The sequence below is a fragment of the Pseudophryne corroboree genome, chromosome 4, assembly GCF_028390025.1.
Source record: "Pseudophryne corroboree isolate aPseCor3 chromosome 4, aPseCor3.hap2, whole genome shotgun sequence".
NCBI lineage: Eukaryota > Metazoa > Chordata > Amphibia > Anura > Myobatrachidae > Pseudophryne > Pseudophryne corroboree.
Genome location: NC_086447.1, coordinates 17,959,049 through 17,977,960, shown reverse-complemented (window position 1 = coordinate 17,977,960; position 18,912 = coordinate 17,959,049). Strand labels below are relative to the sequence as shown.

The following is an 18,912-nucleotide window of genomic DNA, read 5'->3' as shown; positions in this document are numbered from 1 at the left end:
GCAAGATTTTTCTTCCATTGACCAACGAAGAAACACATTGGTACTTTCACATGATGAGTGAGTACTTCAGGATCTCTTACACTTACATGAGCAGCAGAGTGGCGCAGCGGAAGCGTGCTGGGCCCATAACCCAGAGGTCGATGGATCGAAACCATCCTCTGCTATGTGCACTTATTTTTTTGTTAATTAAATTCTTCCAAAACTGGGATTGATATTTTGACTCTTTTATTTTAACTTAAAGTACAATAACTTTTAACATTTTCATGTGTTTTAATAGTATATTGACAGCATTGTTTTCTTTCAGAAATCCACTTAATTTTCTTTACCCTATTACTGAAATGGTAATTGACAAAAACAAGCTACATTGTCACCAGAAGAGCAATGCAAAATGTACAATTGATATTTCAAAATCATCTTTCCAGCTTGAATTTCAATGATGCATTGGGGCAACGATTTTGTGAGATACATCTTCACCCTTAAATAAAGATTTTCTTAACTTCTTACCTGTGTGCTGATTAGATATCACCTGGTTTTCACATTAAACAGATTCCCACTTGAGAAAGCAGCAAGGATGCAGTGAGGTTTATGTTTCCTGGTGTCAACCTGTATTATTTCAGTGGACATTGTAATGAGGATGCATCTTGCTGCCTTTCCAATGAAGCAAGTTTTAATCAGTAATAGGTGAAAAACCATTCCTACAAAGGTATTAATCAGAGACTTGGCTTTGTGGACACTTTTCAGAGAGCAAATGTGTTAGCATAAAAATAAAGCCATAAAATGGAGAGCTGATTAATCACTCAATTGGATTTCTCTGCCTGCATATTTTTTTTTCTCTGCAACCCCATGCTAAATTGTGCTTCCTGTTTTTTATAAAATGACTTAATCAAATCTGACTCTGATTGCATCAGAGAAGGCCAGATACCCTACACTATAAGAGGTGGTTTGAAATTTTGACTTGTCTACTTAAAGATCACCAAAATTTGATCACACGGTCAATTACGTCCCTGGGTGGGATTGAACCACCAACCTTTCGGTTAACAGCCGAATGCGCTAACAGATTGCACTACAGAGACAGCTTGCAAAAGCATGTACTGACAAAGGCTAAAAAGCATTAATCTAGAAAGTTTCCTAGAAAAAGGTTAAAAAGGCAATAATCTGGAGAGTTTTGCAAGATTTTTCTTCCATTGACCAATGAAGAAACACATTGGTACTTTCACATGATGAGTGAGTACTTCATGATCTCGGACACTTACATGAGCAGCAGAGTGGCGCAGCGGAAGCGTGCTGGGCCCATAACCCAGAGGTCGATGAATCGAAACCATCCTCTGCTATGTGCACTTATTTTTTTGTTAATTAAATTCTTCCAAAACTGGGATTGATATTTTGACTCTTTTATTTTTACTTAAATTACAATAACTTTTAACATTTTAATTTGTTTTAATAGTATATTGACAGCATTGTTTTCTTTCAGAAATCCACTTAATTTTCTTTACCCTATTACTGAAATGGTAATTGACAAAAACAAGCTACATTGTCACCAGAAGAGCAATGCAAAATGTACAATTGATATTTCAAAATCATCTTTCCAGCTTGAATTTCAATGATGCATTGGGGCAACGATTTTGTGAGAAACATCTTCACCCTTAAATAAAGATTTTCTTAACTTCTTACCTGTGTGCTGATTAGATATCACCTGGTTTTCACATTAAACAGATTCCCACTTGAGAAAGCAGCAAGGATGCAGTGAGGTTTATGTTTCCTGGTGTCAACCTGTATTATTTCAGTGGACATTGTAATGAGGATGCATCTTGCTGCCTTTCCAATGAAGCAAGTTTTAATCAGTAATAGGTGAAAAACCATTCCTACAAAGGTGTTAATCAGAGACTTGGCTTTGTGGACACTTTTCAGAGAGCAAATGTGTTAACATAAAAATAAAGCCATAAAATGGAGAGCTGATTAATCACTAAATTGGATTTCTCTGCCTGCATAATTTTTTTTCTCTGCAACCCCATGCTAAATTGTGCTTCCTGTTTTTTATAAAATGACTTAATCAAATCTGACTCTGATTGCATCAGAGAAGGCCAGGTACCCTACACTATAAGAGGTGGTTTGAAATTTTGACTTGTCTACTTAAAGATCACCAAAATTTGATCACACGGTCAATAACATCCCTGGGTGGGATTGAACCGCCAACCTTTAGGTTAACAGCTGAATGCGCTTACCGATTGTGCCACAGAGACAGCTTGCAAAAGCATGTACTGACAAAGGCTAAAAAGCATTCATCTAGAAAGTTTCCTAGAAAAAGGTTAAAAAGGCAATAATCTGGAGAGTTTTGCAAGATTTTTCTTCCATTGACCAACGAAGAAACACATTGGTACTTTCACATGATGAGTGAGTACTTCAGGATCTCTGACACTAACATGAGCAGCAGAGTGGCGCAGCGGAAGCGTGCTGGGCCCATAACCCAGAGGTCGATGGATCGAAACCATCCTCTGCTATGTGCACTTATTTTTTTGTTAATTAAATTCTTCCAAAACTGGGATTGATATTTTGACTCTTTTATTTTTACTTAAAGTACAATAACTTTTAACATTTTAATTTGTTTTAATAGTATATTGACAGCATTATTTTCTTTCAGAAATCCACTTAATTTTCTTTACCCTATTACTGAAATGGTAATTGACAAAAACAAGCTACATTGTCACCAGAAGAGCAATGCAAAAAGTACAATTGATATTTCAAAATCATCTTTCCAGCTTGAATTTCAATGATGCATTGGGGCAACGATTTTGTGAGAAACATCTTCACCCTTAAAGAAAGATTTTCTTAACTTCTTACCTGTGTGCTGATTAGATATCACCTGGTTTTCACATTAAACAGATTCCCACTTGAGAAAGCAGCAAGGATGCAGTGAGGTTTATGTTTCCTGGTGTCAACCTGTATTATTTCAGTGGACATTGTAATGAGGATGCATCTTGCTGCCTTTCCAATGAAGCAAGTTTTAATCAGTAATAGGTGAAAAACCATTCCTAGAAAGGTGTTAATCAGAGACTTGGCTTTGTGGACACTTTTCAAAGAGAAAAACGTGTTAGCATAAAAATAAAGCCATAAAATGGAGAGCTGATTAATCACTCAATTGGATTTCTCTGCCTGCATAATTTTTTTTCTCTGCAACCCCATGCTAAATTGTGCTTCCTGTTTTTTATAAAATGACTTAATCAAATCTGACTCTGATTGCATCAGAGAAGGCCAGGTACCCTACACTATAAGAGGTGGTTTGAAATTTTGACTTGTCTACTTAAAGATCACCAAAATTTGATCACAAGGTCAATTACGTCCCCGGGTGGGATTGAACCACCAACCTTTCGGTTAACAGCCGAATGCGCTAACCGATTGCGCCACAGAGACAGTTTGCAAAAGCATGTACTGACAAAGGCTAAAAAGCATTCATCTAGAAAGTTTCCTAGAAAAAGTTTAAAAAGGCAATAATCTGGAGAGTTTTGCAAGATTTTTCTTCCATTGACCAACGAAGAAACACATTGGTACTTTCACATGATGAGTGAGTACTTCAGGATCTCTGACACTTACATGAGCAGCAGAGTGGCGCAGCGGAAGCGTGCTGGGCCCATAACCCAGAGGTCGGTGGATCGAAACCATCCTCTGCTATGTGCACTTATTTTTTTGTTAATTAAATTCTTCCAAAACTGGAATTGATATTTTGACTCTTTTATTTTTACTTAATGTACAATAACTTTTAACATTTTAATTTGTTTTAATAGTATATTGACAGCATTGTTTTCTTTCAGAAATCCACTTAATTTTCTTTACCCTATTACTGAAATGGTAATTGACAAAAACAAGTTACATTGTCACCAGAAGAGCAATGCAAAATGTACAATTGATATTTCAAAATCATCTTTCCAGCTTGAATTTCAATGATGCATTGGGGCAACGATTTTGTGAGAAACATCTTCACCCTTAAAGAAAGATTTTCTTAACTTCTTACCTGTGTGCTGATTAGATATCACCTGGTTTTCACATTAAACAGATTCCCACTTGAGAAAGCAGCAAGGATGCAGGGAGGTTTATGTTTCCTGGTGTCAACCTGTATTATTTCAGTGGATATTGTAATGAGGATGCATCTTGCTGCCTTTCCAATGAAGCAAGTTTTAATCAGTAATAGGTGAAAAACCATTCCTACAAAGGTGTTAATCAGAGACTTGGCTTTGTGGACACTTTTCAGAGAGCAAATGTGTTAACATAAAAATAAATCCATAAAATGGAGAGCTGATTAATCACTCAATTGGATTTCTCTGCCTGCATAATTTTTTTTCTCTGCAACCCCATGCTAAATTGTGCTTCCTGTTTTTTATAAAATGACTTAATCAAATCTGACTCTGATTGCATCAGAGAAGGCCAGGTACCCTACACTATAAGAGGTGGTTTGAAATTTTGACCTGTCTACTTAAAGATCACCAAAATTTGATCACAAGGTCAATTTCGTCCCTGGGTGGGATTGAACCACCAACCTTTAGGTTAACAGCCGAACGTGCTAACCAATTGCACCACAGAGACAGCTTGCAAAAGCGTGTACTGACAAAGGCTAAAAAGCATTCATCTAGAAAGTTTCCTAGAAAAAGGTTAAAAAGGCAATAATCTGGAGAGTTTTGCAAGATTTTTCTTCCATTGACCAACTAAGAAACACATTGGTACTTTCACATGATGAGTGAGATACTTCAGGATCTCTGACACTTACATGAGCAGCAGAGTGGCGCAGCGGAAGTGTGCTGGGCCCATAACTCAGAGGTCGATGGATCGAAACCATCCTTTGCTATGTGCACTTATTTTTTTGTTAATTAAATTCTTCCAAAACTGGGATTGATATTTTGACTCTTTTATTTTTACTTAAAGTACAATAACTTTTAACATTTTAATTTGTTTTAATAGTATATTGACAGCATTGTTTTCTTTCAGAAATCCACTTAATTTTCTTTACCCTATTACTGAAATGGTAATTGACAAAAACAAGCTACATTGTCACCAGAAGAGCAATGCAAAATGTACAATTGATATTTCAAAATCATATTTCCAGCTTGAATTTCAATGATGCATTGGGGCAATGATTTTGTGAGAAACATCTTCACCCTTACGTAAAGATTTTCTTAACTTCTTACCTGTGTGCTGATTAGATATCACCTGGTTTTCACATTAAACAGATTCCCACTTGAGAAAGCAGCAAGGATGCAGTGAGGTTTATGTTTCCTGGTGTCAACCTGTATTATTTCAGTGGACATTGTAATGAGGATGCATCTTGCTGCCTTTCCAATGAAGCAAGTTTTAATCAGTAATAGGTGAAAAACCATTCCTACAAAGGTGTTAATCAGAGACTTGGCTTTGTGGACACTTTTCAGAGAGCAAATGTGTTAGCATAAAAATAAAGCCATAAAATGGAGAGCTGATTAATCACTCAATTGGATTTCTCTGCCTGCATAATTTTTTTTCTCTGCAACCCCATGCTAAATTGTGCTTCCTGTTTTTTATAAAATGACTTAATCAAATCTGACTCTGATTGCATCAGAGAAGGCCAGATACCCTACACTATAAGAGGTGGTTTGAAATTTTGACTTGTCTACTTAAAGATCACCAAAATTTGATCACACGGTCAATAACATTCCTGGGTGGGATTGAACCACCAACCTTTAGGTTAACAGCTGAATGCGCTTACCGATTGCGCCACAGAGACAGCTTGCAAAAGCATGTACTGACAAAGGCTAAAAAGCATTCATCTAGAAAGTTTCCTAGAAAAAGGTTAAAAAGGCAATAATCTGGAGAGTTTTGCAAGATTTTTCTTCCATTGACCAACGAAGAAACACATTGGTACTTTCACATGATGAGTGAGTACTTCAGGATCTCTGACACTAACATGAGCAGCAGAGTGGCGCAGCGGAAGCGTGCTGGGCCCATAACCCAGAGGTCGATGGATCGAAACCATCCTCTGCTATGTGCACTTATTTTTTTGTTAATTAAATTCTTCCAAAACTGGGATTGATATTTGGACTCTTTTATTTTTACCTAAAGTACAGTAACTTTTAACATTTTAATTTGGTTTAATAGTATATTGACAGCATTGTTTTCTTTCAGAAATCCACTTAATTTTCTTTACCCTATTACTGAAATGGTAATTGACAAAAACAAGCTACATTGTCACCAGAAGAGCAATGCAAAATGTACAATTGATATTTCAAAATCATCTTTCCAGCTTGAATTTCAATGATGCATTGGGGCAACGATTTTGTGAGAAACATCTTCACCCTTAAAGAAAGATTTTCTTAACTTCTTACCTGTGTGCTGATTAGATATCACCTGGTTTTCACATTAAACAGATTCCCACTTGAGAAAGCAGCAAGGATGCAGTTAGGTTTATGTTTCCTGGTGTCAACCTGTATTATTTCAGTGGACATTGTAATGAGGATGCATCTTGCTGCCTTTCCAATGAAGCAAGTTTTAATCAGTAATAGGTGAAAAACCATTCCTACAAAGGTGTTAATCAGAGACTTGGCTTTGTGGACACTTTTCAGAGAGCAAATGTGTTAGCATAAAAATAAAGCCATAAAATGGAGAGCTGATTAATCACTCAATTGGATTTCTCTGCCTGCATAATTTTTTTCTCTGCAACCCCATGCTAAACTGTGCTTCCTGTTTTTTATAAAATGACTTCATCAAATCTGACTCTGATTGCATCAGAGAAGGCCAGGTACCCTACACTTTAAGAGGTGGTTTGAAATTTTGACTTGTCTACTTAAAGATCACCAAAATTTGATCACACGGTCAATAACATTCCTGGGTGGGATTGAACCACCAACCTTTAGGTTAATAGCCGAATGCGCTTACCGATTGCGCCACAGAGACAGCTTGCAAAAGCATGTACTGACAAAGGCTAAAAAGCATTCATCTAGAAAGTTTCCTAGAAAAAGGTTAAAAAGGCAATAATCTGGAGAGTTTTGCAAGATTTTTCTTCCATTGACGAACTAAGAAACACATTGGTACTTTCACATGATGAGTGAGATACTTCAGGATCTCTGACACTTACATGAGCAGCAGAGTGGCGCAGCGGAAGCGTGCTGGGCCCATAACCCAGAGGTCGATGGATCGAAACCATCCTCTGCTATGTGCACTTATTTTTTTGTTAATTAAATTCTTCCAAAACTGGGATTGATATTTTGACTCTTTTATTTTTACTTAAAGTACAATAACTTTTAACATTTTAATTTGTTTTAATAGTATATTGACAGCATTGTTTTCTTTCAGTAATCCACTTAATTTTCTTTACCCTATTACTGAAATGGTAATTGACAAAAACAAGCTACATTGTCACCAGAAGAGCAATGCAAAATGTACAATTGATATTTCAAAATCATCTTTCCAGCTTGAATTTCAATGATGCATTGGGGCAACAATTTTGTGAGAAACATCTTCACACTTAAAGAAAGATTTTCTTAACTTCTTACCTGTGTGCTGATTAGATATCACCTGGTTTTCACATTAAACAGATTCCCACTTGAGAAAGCAGCAAGGATGCAGTGAGGTTTATGTTTCCTGGTGTCAACCTGTATTATTTCAGTGGACATTGTAATGAGGATGCATCTTGCTGCCTTTCCAATGAAGCAAGTTTTAATCAGTAATAGGTAAAAAACCATTCCTACAAAGGTGTTAATCAGAGACTTGGCTTTGTGGACACTTTTCAGAGAGCAAATGTGTTAGCATAAAAATAAAGCCTTAAAATGGAGAGCTGATTAATCACTCAATTGGATTTCTCTGCCTGCATAATTTTTTTTCTCTGCAACCCCATGCTAAATTTTGCTTCCTGTTTTTTATAAAATGACTTAATCAAATCTGACTCTGATTGCATCAGAGAAGGCCAGGTACCCTACACTATAAGAGGTGGTTTGAAATTTTGACTTGTCTACTTAAAGATCACCAAAATTTGATCACAAGGTCAGTTACTTCCCTGGGTAGGATTGAACCACCAACCTTTCGGTTAACAGGAGAATGCGCTAACCGATTGCGCCACAGAGACAGCTTGCAAAAGCATGTACTGACAAAGGCTAAAAAGCATTCATCTAGAAAGTTTCCTAGAAAAAGATTAAAAAGGCAATAATCTGGAGAGTTTTGCAAGATTTTTCTTCCATTGACCAACGAAGAAACACATTGGAACTTTCACATGATGAGTGAGTACTTCAGGATCTCTGACACTAACATGAGCAGCAGAGTGGCGCAGCGGAAGCGTGCTGGGCCCATAACCCAGAGGTTGATGGATCGAAACCATCCTCTGCTATGTGCACTTATTTTTTGGTTAATTAAATTCTTCCAAAACTGGGATTGATATTTTGACTCTTTTATTTTTACTTAAAGTACAATAACTTTTAACATTTTAATTTGTTTTAATAGTATATTGACAGCATTGTTTTCTTTCAGAAATCCACTTAATTTTCTTTACCCTATTACTGAAATGGTAATTGACAAAAACAAGCTATATTGTCACCAGAAGAGCAATGCAAAATGTACAATTGATATTTCAAAATCATCTTTCCAGCTTGAATTTCAATGATGCATTGGGGCAACGATTTTGTGAGAAACATCTTCACCCTTAAAGAAAGATTTTCTTAACTTCTTACCTGTGTGCTGATTAGATATCACCTGGTTTTCACATTAAACAGATTCCCACTTGAGAAAGCAGCAAGGATGCAGTGAGGTTTATGTTTCCTGGTGTCAACCTGTATTATTTCAGTGGACATTGTAATGAGGATGCATCTTGCTGCCTTTCCAATGAAGCAAGTTTTAATCAGTAATAGGTGAAAAACCATTCCTACAAAGGTGTTAATCAGAGACTTGGCTTTGTGGACACTTTTCAGAGAGCAAATGTGTTAGCATAAAAATAAAGCCATAAAATGGAGAGCTGATTAATCACTCAATTGGATTTCTCTGCCTGCATAATTTTTTTTCTCTGCAACCCCATGCTAAATTGTGCTTCCTGTCTTTTATAAAATGACTTAATCAAATCTGACTCTGATTGCATCAGAGAAGGCCAGATACCCTACACTATAAGAGGTGGTTTGAAATTTTGACATGTCTACTTAAAGATCACCAAAATTTGATCACACGGTCAATTACGTCCCTGGGTGGGATTAAACCACCAACCTTTCGGTTAACAGCCGAACGCGCTAACAGATTGCACCACAGAGACAGCTTGCAAAAGCTTGTACTGACAAAGGCTAAAAAGCATTCATCTAGAAAGTTTCCTAGAAAAAGGTTAAAAAGGCAATAATCTGGAGAGTTTTGCAAGATTTTTCTTCCATTGACCAATGAAGAAACACATTGGTACTTTCACATGATGAAGGAGTACTTCAGGATCTCTTAAACTTACATGAGCAGCAGAGTGGCGCAGCGGAAGCGTGCTGGGCCCATAACCCAGAGGTTGATGGATCGAAACTATCCTCTGCTATCTGCACTTATTTTTTTGTTAATTAAATTCTTCCAAAACTGGGGTTGATATTTTGACTCTTTTATTTTTACCTAAAGTACAATAACTTTTAACATTTTAATTTGTTTTAATAGTATATTGACAGCATTGTTTTCTTTCAGAAATCCACTTAATTTTCTTTACCCTATTACTGAAATGGTAATTGACAAAAACAAGCTACATTGTCACCAGAAGAGCAATGCAAAATGTACAATTGATATTTCAAAATCATCTTTCCAGCTTGAATTTCAATGATGCATTGGGGCAACGATTTTGTGAGAAACATCTTCACCCTTAAAGAAAGATTTTCTTAACTTCTTACCTGTGTGCTGATTAGATATCACCTGGTTTTCACATTAAACAGATTCCCACTTGAGAAAGCAGCAAGGATGCAGTTAGGTTTATGTTTTCCGGTGTCAACCTGTATTATTTCAGTGGACATTGTAATGAGGATGCATCTTGCTGCCTTTCCAATGAAGCAAGTTTTAATCAGTAATAGGTGAAAAACCATTCCTACAAAGGTGTTAATCAGAGACTTGGCTTTGTGGACACTTTTCAGAGAGCAAATGTGTTAGCATAAAAATAAAGCCATAAAATGGAGAGCTGATTAATCACTCAATTGGATTTCTCTGCCTGCATAATTTTTTTCTCTGCAACCCCATGCTAAATTGTGCTTCCTGTTTTTTATAAAATGACTTCATCAAATCTGACTCTGATTGCATCAGAGAAGGCCAGGTACCCTACACTATAAGAGGTGGTTTGAAATTTTGACTTGTCTACTTAAAGATCACCAAAATTTGATCACACGGTCAATAACATTCCTGGGTGGGATTGAACCACCAACCTTTAGGTTAACAGCCGAATGCGCTAACCGATTGTGCTACAGAGACAGCTTGCAAAAGCATGTACTGACAAAGGCTAAAAAGCATTCATCTAGAAAGTTTCCTAGAAAAAGGTTAAAAAGGCAATAATCTGGAGAGTTTTGCAAGATTTTTCTTCCATTGACCAACGAAGAAACACATTGGTACTTTCACATAATGAGTGAGTACTTCAGGATCTCTGACACTAACATGAGCAGCAGAGTGGCGCAGCGGAAGCGTGCTGGGCCCATAACCCAGAGGTTGATGGATCGAAACCATCCTCTGCTATGTGCACTTATTTTTTTGGTTAATTAAATTCTTCCAAAACTGGGATTGATATTTTGACTCTTTTATTTTTACTTAAAGTACAATAACTTTTAACATTTTAATTTGTTTTAATAGTATATTGACAGCATTGTTTTCTTTCAGAAATCCACTTAATTTTCTTTACTCTATTACTGAAATGGTAATTGACAAAAACAAGCTATATTGTCACCAGAAGAGCAATGCAAAATGTACAATTGATATTTCAAAATCATCTTTCCAGCTTGAATTTCAATGATGCATTGGGGCAACGATTTTGTGAGAAACATCTTCACCCTTAAAGAAAGATTTTCTTAACTTCTTACCTGTGTGCTGATTAGATATCACCTGGTTTTCACATTAAACAGATTCCCACTTGAGAAAGCAGCAAGGATGCAGTGAGGTTTATGTTTCCTGGTGTCAACCTGTATTATTTCAGTGGACATTGTAATGAGGATGCATCTTGCTGCCTTTCCAATGAAGCAAGTTTTAATCAGTAATAGGTGAAAAACCATTCCTACAAAGGTGTTAATCAGAGACTTGGCTTTGTGGACACTTTTCAGAGAGCAAATGTGTTAGCATAAAAATAAAGCCATAAAATGGAGAGCTGATTAATCGCTCAATTGGATTTCTCTGCCTGCATAATTTTTTTTCTCTGCATCCCCATGCTAAATTGTGCTTCCTGTTTTTTATAAAATGACTTAATCAAATCTGACTCTGATTGCATCAGAGAAGGCCAGATACCCTACACTATAAGAGGTGGTTTGAAATTTTGACTTGTCTACTTAAAGATCACCAAAATTTGATCACACGGTCAATTACGTCCCTGGGTGGGATTAAACCACCAACCTTTCGGTTAACAGCCGAACGCGCTAACAGATTGCACCACAGAGACAGCTTGCAAATGCTTGTACTGACAAAGGCTAAAAAGCATTCATCTAGAAAGTTTCCTAGAAAAAGGTTAAAAAGGCAATAATCTGGAGAGTTTTGCAAGATTTTTCTTCCATTGACCAATGAAGAAACACATTGGTACTTTCACATGATGAAGGAGTACTTCAGGATCTCTTAAACTTACATGAGCAGCAGAGTGGCGCAGCGGAAGCGTGCTGGGCCCATAACCCAGAGGTCGATGGATCGAAACCATCCTCTGCTATGTGCACTTATTTTTTTGTTAATTAAATTCTTCCAAAACTGGGATTGATATTTTGACTCTTTTATTTTTACCTAAAGAACAATAACTTTTAACATTTTAATTTGTTTTAATAGTATATTGACAGCATTGTTTTCTTTCAGAAATCCACTTAATTTTCTTTACCCTATTACTGAAATGGTAATTGACAAAAACAAGCTACATTGTCACCAGAAGAGCAATGCAAAATGTACAATTGATATTTCAAAATCATCTTTCCAGCTTGAATGTCAATGATGCATTGGGGCAACGATTTTGTGAGAAACATCTTCACCCTTAAAGAAAGATTTTCTTAACTTCTTACCTGTGTGCTGATTAGATATCACCTGGTTTTCACATTAAACTGATTCCCACTTGAGAAAGCAGCAAGGATGCAGTTAGGTTTATGTATCCCGGTGTCAACCTGTATTATTTCAGTGGACATTGTAATGAGGATGCATCTTGCTGCCTTTCCAATGAAGAAAGTTTTAATCAGTAATAGGTGAAAAACCATTCCTACAAAGGTGTTAATCAGAGACTTGGCTTTGTGGACACTTTTCAGAGAGCAAATGTGTTAGCATAAAAATAAAGCCATAAAATGGAGAGCTGATTAATCACTCAATTGGATTTCTCTGCCTGCATAATTTTTTTCTCTGCAACCCCATGCTAAATTGTGCTTCCTGTTTTTTATAAAATGACTTCATCAAATCTGACTCTGATTGCATCAGAGAAGGCCAGGTACCCTACACTATAAGAGGTGGTTTGAAATTTTGACTTGTCTACTTAAAGATCACCAAAATTTGATCACACGGTCAATAACATTCCTGGGTGGGATTGAACCACCAACCTTTAGGTTAACAGCCGAATGCGCTTACCGATTGCGCCACAGAGACAGCTTGCAAAAGCATGTACTGACAAAGGCTAAAAAGCATTCATCTAGAAAGTTTCCTAGAAAAAGGTTAAAAAGGCAATAATCTGGAGAGTTTTGCAAGATTTTTCTTCCATTGACCAACGAAGAAACACATTGGTACTTTCACATAATGAGTGAGTACTTCAGGATCTCTGACACTAACATGAGCAGCAGAGTGGCGCAGCGGAAGCGTGCTGGGCCCATAACCCAGAGGTCGATGGATCGAAACCATCCTCTGCTATGTGCACTTATTTTTTGGTTAATTAAATTCTTCCAAAACTGGGATTGATATTTTGACTCTTTTATTTTTACTTAAAGTACAATAACTTTTAACATTTTAATTTGTTTTAATAGTATATTGACAGCATTGTTTTCTTTCAGAAATCCACTTAATTTTCTTTACTCTATTCCTGAAATGGTAATTGACAAAAACAAGCTATATTGTCACCAGAAGAGCAATGCAAAATGTACAATTGATATTTCAAAATCATCTTTCCAGCTTGAATTTCAATGATGCATTGGGGCAACGATTTTGTGAGAAACATCTTCACCCTTAAAGAAAGATTTTCTTAACTTCTTACCTGTGTGCTGATTAGATATCACCTGGTTTTCACATTAAACAGATTCCCACTTGAGAAAGCAGCAAGGATGCAGTGAGGTTTATGTTTCCTGGTGTCAACCTGCATTATTTCAGTGGACATTGTAATGAGGATGCATCTTGCTGCCTTTCCAATGAAGCAAGTTTTAATCAGTAATAGGTGAAAAACCATTCCTACAAAGGTGTTAATCAGAGACTTGGCTTTGTGGACACTTTTCAGAGAGCAAATGTGTTAGCATAAAAATAAAGCCATAAAATGGAGAGCTGATTAATCACTCAATTGGATTTCTCTGCCTGCATAATTTTTTTTCTCTGCAACCCCATGCTAAATTGTGCTTCCTGTTTTTTATAAAATGACTTAATCAAATCTGACTCTGGTTGCATCAGAGAAGGCCAGATACCCTACACTATAAGAGGTGGTTTGAAATTTTGACTTGTCTACTTAAAGATCACCAAAATTTGATCACACGGTCAATTACGTCCCTGGGTGGGATTAAACCACCAACCTTTCGGTTAACAGCCGAACGCGCTCACAGATTGCACCACAGAGACAGCTTGCAAAAGCTTGTACTGACAAAGGCTAAAAAGCATTCATCTAGAAAGTTTCCTAGAAAAAGGTTAAAAAGGCAATAATCTGGAGAGTTTTGCAAGATTTTTCTTCCATTGACCAACGAAGAAACACATTGGTACTTTCACATGATGAGTGAGTACTTCAGGATCTCTGACACTAACATGAGCAGCAGAGTGACGCAGCGGAAGTGTGCTGGGCCCATAACCCAGAGGTCAATGGATTGAAACCATCCTCTGCTATGTGCACTTATTTTTTTGTTAATTAAATTCTTCCAAAACTGGGATTGATATTTTGACTCTTTTATTTTTACTTAAAGTACAATAACTTTTAACATTTTAATTTGTTTTAATAGTATATTGACAGCATTGTTTTCTTTCAGAAATCCACTTAATTTTCTTTACTCTATTACTGAAATGGTAATTGACAAAAACAAGCTATATTGTCACCAGAAGAGCAATGCAAAATGTACAATTGATATTTCAAAATCATCTTTCCAGCTTGAATTTCAATGATGCATTGGGGCAACGATTTTGTGAGAAACATCTTCACCCTTAAAGAAAGATTTTCTTAACTTCTTACCTGTGTGCTGATTAGATATCACCTGGTTTTCACATTAAACAGATTCCCACTTGAGAAAGCAGCAAGGATGCAGTGAGGTTTATGTTTCCTGGTGTCAACCTGTATTATTTCAGTGGACATTGTAATGAGGATGCATCTTGCTGCCTTTCCAATGAAGCAAGTTTTAATCAGTAATAGGTGAAAAACCATTCCTACAAAGGTGTTAATCAGAGACTTGGCTTTGTGGACACTTTTCAGAGAGCAAATGTGTTAGCATAAAAATAAAGCCATAAAATGGAGAGCTGATTAATCGCTCAATTGGATTTCTCTGCCTGCATAATTTTTTTTCTCTGCATCCCCATGCTAAATTGTGCTTCCTGTTTTTTATAAAATGACTTAATCAAATCTGACTCTGATTGCATCAGAGAAGGCCAGATACCCTACACTATAAGAGGTGGTTTGAAATTTTGACTTGTCTACTTAAAGATCACCAAAATTTGATCACACGGTCAATTACGTCCCTGGGTGGGATTAAACCACCAACCTTTCGGTTAACAGCCGAACGCGCTAACAGATTGCACCACAGAGACAGCTTGCAAATGCTTGTACTGACAAAGGCTAAAAAGCATTCATCTAGAAAGTTTCCTAGAAAAAGGTTAAAAAGGCAATAATCTGGAGAGTTTTGCAAGATTTTTCTTCCATTGACCAATGAAGAAACACATTGGTACTTTCACATGATGAAGGAGTACTTCAGGATCTCTTAAACTTACATGAGCAGCAGAGTGGCGCAGCGGAAGCGTGCTGGGCCCATAACCCAGAGGTCGATGGATCGAAACCATCCTCTGCTATGTGCACTTATTTTTTTGTTAATTAAATTCTTCCAAAACTGGGATTGATATTTTGACTCTTTTATTTTTACCTAAAGTACAATAACTTTTAACATTTTAATTTGTTTTAATAGTATATTGACAGCATTGTTTTCTTTCAGAAATCCACTTAATTTTCTTTACCCTATTACTGAAATGGTAATTGACAAAAACAAGCTACATTGTCACCAGAAGAGCAATGCAAAATGTACAATTGATATTTCAAAATCATCTTTCCAGCTTGAATGTCAATGATGCATTGGGGCAACGATTTTGTGAGAAACATCTTCACCCTTAAAGAAAGATTTTCTTAACTTCTTACCTGTGTGCTGATTAGATATCACCTGGTTTTCACATTAAACTGATTCCCACTTGAGAAAGCAGCAAGGATGCAGTTAGGTTTATGTATCCCGGTGTCAACCTGTATTATTTCAGTGGACATTGTAATGAGGATGCATCTTGCTGCCTTTCCAATGAAGAAAGTTTTAATCAGTAATAGGTGAAAAACCATTCCTACAAAGGTGTTAATCAGAGACTTGGCTTTGTGGACACTTTTCAGAGAGCAAATGTGTTAGCATAAAAATAAAGCCATAAAATGGAGAGCTGATTAATCACTCAATTGGATTTCTCTGCCTGCATAATTTTTTTCTCTGCAACCCCATGCTAAATTGTGCTTCCTGTTTTTTATAAAATGACTTCATCAAATCTGACTCTGATTGCATCAGAGAAGGCCAGGTACCCTACACTATAAGAGGTGGTTTGAAATTTTGACTTGTCTACTTAAAGATCACCAAAATTTGATCACACGGTCAATAACATTCCTGGGTGGGATTGAACCACCAACCTTTAGGATAACAGCCGAATGCGCTTACCGATTGCGCCACAGAGACAGCTTGCAAAAGCATGTACTGACAAAGGCTAAAAAGCATTCATCTAGAAAGTTTCCTAGAAAAAGGTTAAAAAGGCAATAATCTGGAGAGTTTTGCAAGATTTTTCTTCCATTGACCAACGAAGAAACACATTGGTACTTTCACATAATGAGTGAGTACTTCAGGATCTCTGACACTAACATGAGCAGCAGAGTGGCGCAGCGGAAGCGTGCTGGGCCCATAACCCAGAGGTCGATGGATCGAAACCATCCTCTGCTATGTGCACTTATTTTTTGGTTAATTAAATTCTTCCAAAACTGGGATTGATATTTTGACTCTTTTATTTTTACTTAAAGTACAATAACTTTTAACATTTTAATTTGTTTTAATAGTATATTGACAGCATTGTTTTCTTTCAGAAATCCACTTAATTTTCTTTACTCTATTCCTGAAATGGTAATTGACAAAAACAAGCTATATTGTCACCAGAAGAGCAATGCAAAATGTACAATTGATATTTCAAAATCATCTTTCCAGCTTGAATTTCAATGATGCATTGGGGCAACGATTTTGTGAGAAACATCTTCACCCTTAAAGAAAGATTTTCTTAACTTCTTACCTGTGTGCTGATTAGATATCACCTGGTTTTCACATTAAACAGATTCCCACTTGAGAAAGCAGCAAGGATGCAGTGAGGTTTATGTTTCCTGGTGTCAACCTGCATTATTTCAGTGGACATTGTAATGAGGATGCATCTTGCTGCCTTTCCAATGAAGCAAGTTTTAATCAGTAATAGGTGAAAAACCATTCCTACAAAGGTGTTAATCAGAGACTTGGCTTTGTGGACACTTTTCAGAGAGCAAATGTGTTAGCATAAAAATAAAGCCATAAAATGGAGAGCTGATTAATCACTCAATTGGATTTCTCTGCCTGCATAATTTTTTTTCTCTGCAACCCCATGCTAAATTGTGCTTCCTGTTTTTTATAAAATGACTTAATCAAATCTGACTCTGGTTGCATCAGAGAAGGCCAGATACCCTACACTATAAGAGGTGGTTTGAAATTTTGACTTGTCTACTTAAAGATCACCAAAATTTGATCACACGGTCAATTACGTCCCTGGGTGGGATTAAACCACCAACCTTTCGGTTAACAGCCGAACGCGCTCACAGATTGCACCACAGAGACAGCTTGCAAAAGCTTGTACTGACAAAGGCTAAAAAGCATTCATCTAGAAAGTTTCCTAGAAAAAGGTTAAAAAGGCAATAATCTGGAGAGTTTTGCAAGATTTTTCTTCCATTGACCAACGAAGAAACACATTGGTACTTTCACATGATGAGTGAGTACTTCAGGATCTCTGACACTAACATGAGCAGCAGAGTGACGCAGCGGAAGTGTGCTGGGCCCATAACCCAGAGGTCAATGGATTGAAACCATCCTCTGCTATGTGCACTTATTTTTTTGTTAATTAAATTCTTCCAAAACTGGGATTGATATTTTGACTCTTTTATTTTTACTTAAAGTACAATAACTTTTAACATTTTAATTTGTTTTAATAGTATATTGACAGCATTGTTTTCTTTCAGAAATCCACTTAATTTTCTGTACCCTATTACTGAAATGGTAATTGACAAAAACAAGCTACATTGTCACCAGAAGAGCAATGCAAAATGTACAATTGATATTTCAAAATCATCTTTCCAGCTTGAATTTCAATGATGCATTGGGGCAACGATTTTGTGAGAAACATCTTCTCCCTTAAAGAAAGATTTTCTTAACTTCTTACCTGTGTGCTGATTAGATATCACCTGGTTTTCACATTAAACAGATTCCCACTTGAGAAAGCAGCAAGGATGCAGTGAGGTTTATGTTTCCTGGTGTCAACCTGCATTATTTCAGTGGACATTGTAATGAGGATGCATCTTGCTGCCTTTCCAATGAAGCAAGTTTTAATCAGTAATAGGTGAAAAACCATTCCTACAAAGGTGTTAATCAGAGACTTGGCTTTGTGGACACTTTTCAGAGAGCAAATGTGTTAGCATAAAAATAAAGCCATAAAATGGAGAGCTGATTAATCACTCAATTGGATTTCTCTGCCTGCATAATTTTTTTTCTCTGCAACCCCATGCTAAATTGTGCTTCCTGTTTTTTATAAAATGACTTCATCAAATCTGACTCTGATTGCATCAGAGAAGGCCAGATACCCTACACTATAAGAGGTGGTTTGAAATTTTGACTTGTCTACTTAAAGATCACCAAAATTTGATCACACGGTCAATTACGTCCCTGGGTGGGATTAAACCACCAACCTTTCGGTTAACAGCCGAACGCGCTCACAGATTGCACCACAGAGACAGCTTGCAAAAGCTTGTACTGACAAAGGCTAAAAAGCATTCATCTAGAAAGTTTCCTAGAAAAAGGTTAAAAAGGCAATAATCTGGAGAGTTTTGCAAGATTTTTCTTCCATTGACCAACGAAGAAACACATTGGTACTTTCACATGATGAGTGAGTACTTCAGGATCTCTGACACTAACATGAGCAGCAGAGTGACGCAGCGGAAGCGTGCTGGGCCCATAACCCAGAGGTCAATGGATCGAAACCATCCTCTGCTATGTGCACTTATTTTTTTGTTAATTAAATTCTTCCAAAACTGGGATTGATATTTTGACTCTTTTATTTTTACTTAAA

At 36.7% G+C, this 18,912-nt stretch overlaps 13 non-coding genes across 13 annotated transcripts; 11 read left to right on the top strand and 2 right to left on the bottom strand.

Moving 5' to 3' along the window:
* Positions 1 to 92: 92 nt before the first annotated feature.
* Positions 93 to 164, top strand: TRNAM-CAU (transfer RNA methionine (anticodon CAU)). Its single transcript has one exon. It is a non-coding gene; the product is annotated as a tRNA-Met (tRNA).
* A 2,262-nt stretch (positions 165 to 2,426) lies between these two features.
* On the top strand, positions 2,427 to 2,498 carry TRNAM-CAU (transfer RNA methionine (anticodon CAU)). Its single transcript has one exon. It is a non-coding gene; the product is annotated as a tRNA-Met (tRNA).
* An 836-nt stretch (positions 2,499 to 3,334) lies between these two features.
* Positions 3,335 to 3,408, bottom strand: TRNAN-GUU (transfer RNA asparagine (anticodon GUU)). Its single transcript has one exon. It is a non-coding gene; the product is annotated as a tRNA-Asn (tRNA).
* Positions 3,409 to 3,594: 186 nt separating this feature from the next.
* Positions 3,595 to 3,666, top strand: TRNAM-CAU (transfer RNA methionine (anticodon CAU)). Its single transcript has one exon. It is a non-coding gene; the product is annotated as a tRNA-Met (tRNA).
* An 835-nt stretch (positions 3,667 to 4,501) lies between these two features.
* Positions 4,502 to 4,575, bottom strand: TRNAN-GUU (transfer RNA asparagine (anticodon GUU)). The gene has a single exon. It is a non-coding gene; the product is annotated as a tRNA-Asn (tRNA).
* A 1,354-nt stretch (positions 4,576 to 5,929) lies between these two features.
* TRNAM-CAU (transfer RNA methionine (anticodon CAU)) lies at positions 5,930 to 6,001 on the top strand. Its single transcript has one exon. It is a non-coding gene; the product is annotated as a tRNA-Met (tRNA).
* Positions 6,002 to 7,096: 1,095 nt separating this feature from the next.
* TRNAM-CAU (transfer RNA methionine (anticodon CAU)) lies at positions 7,097 to 7,168 on the top strand. Its single transcript has one exon. It is a non-coding gene; the product is annotated as a tRNA-Met (tRNA).
* Positions 7,169 to 8,263: 1,095 nt separating this feature from the next.
* On the top strand, positions 8,264 to 8,335 carry TRNAM-CAU (transfer RNA methionine (anticodon CAU)). The gene has a single exon. It is a non-coding gene; the product is annotated as a tRNA-Met (tRNA).
* A 2,261-nt stretch (positions 8,336 to 10,596) lies between these two features.
* TRNAM-CAU (transfer RNA methionine (anticodon CAU)) lies at positions 10,597 to 10,668 on the top strand. The gene has a single exon. It is a non-coding gene; the product is annotated as a tRNA-Met (tRNA).
* A 1,096-nt stretch (positions 10,669 to 11,764) lies between these two features.
* TRNAM-CAU (transfer RNA methionine (anticodon CAU)) lies at positions 11,765 to 11,836 on the top strand. Its single transcript has one exon. It is a non-coding gene; the product is annotated as a tRNA-Met (tRNA).
* Positions 11,837 to 12,930: 1,094 nt separating this feature from the next.
* TRNAM-CAU (transfer RNA methionine (anticodon CAU)) lies at positions 12,931 to 13,002 on the top strand. Its single transcript has one exon. It is a non-coding gene; the product is annotated as a tRNA-Met (tRNA).
* A 2,262-nt stretch (positions 13,003 to 15,264) lies between these two features.
* Positions 15,265 to 15,336, top strand: TRNAM-CAU (transfer RNA methionine (anticodon CAU)). The gene has a single exon. It is a non-coding gene; the product is annotated as a tRNA-Met (tRNA).
* Positions 15,337 to 16,430: 1,094 nt separating this feature from the next.
* TRNAM-CAU (transfer RNA methionine (anticodon CAU)) lies at positions 16,431 to 16,502 on the top strand. The gene has a single exon. It is a non-coding gene; the product is annotated as a tRNA-Met (tRNA).
* The last annotated feature ends 2,410 nt before the right edge of the window (positions 16,503 to 18,912 follow it).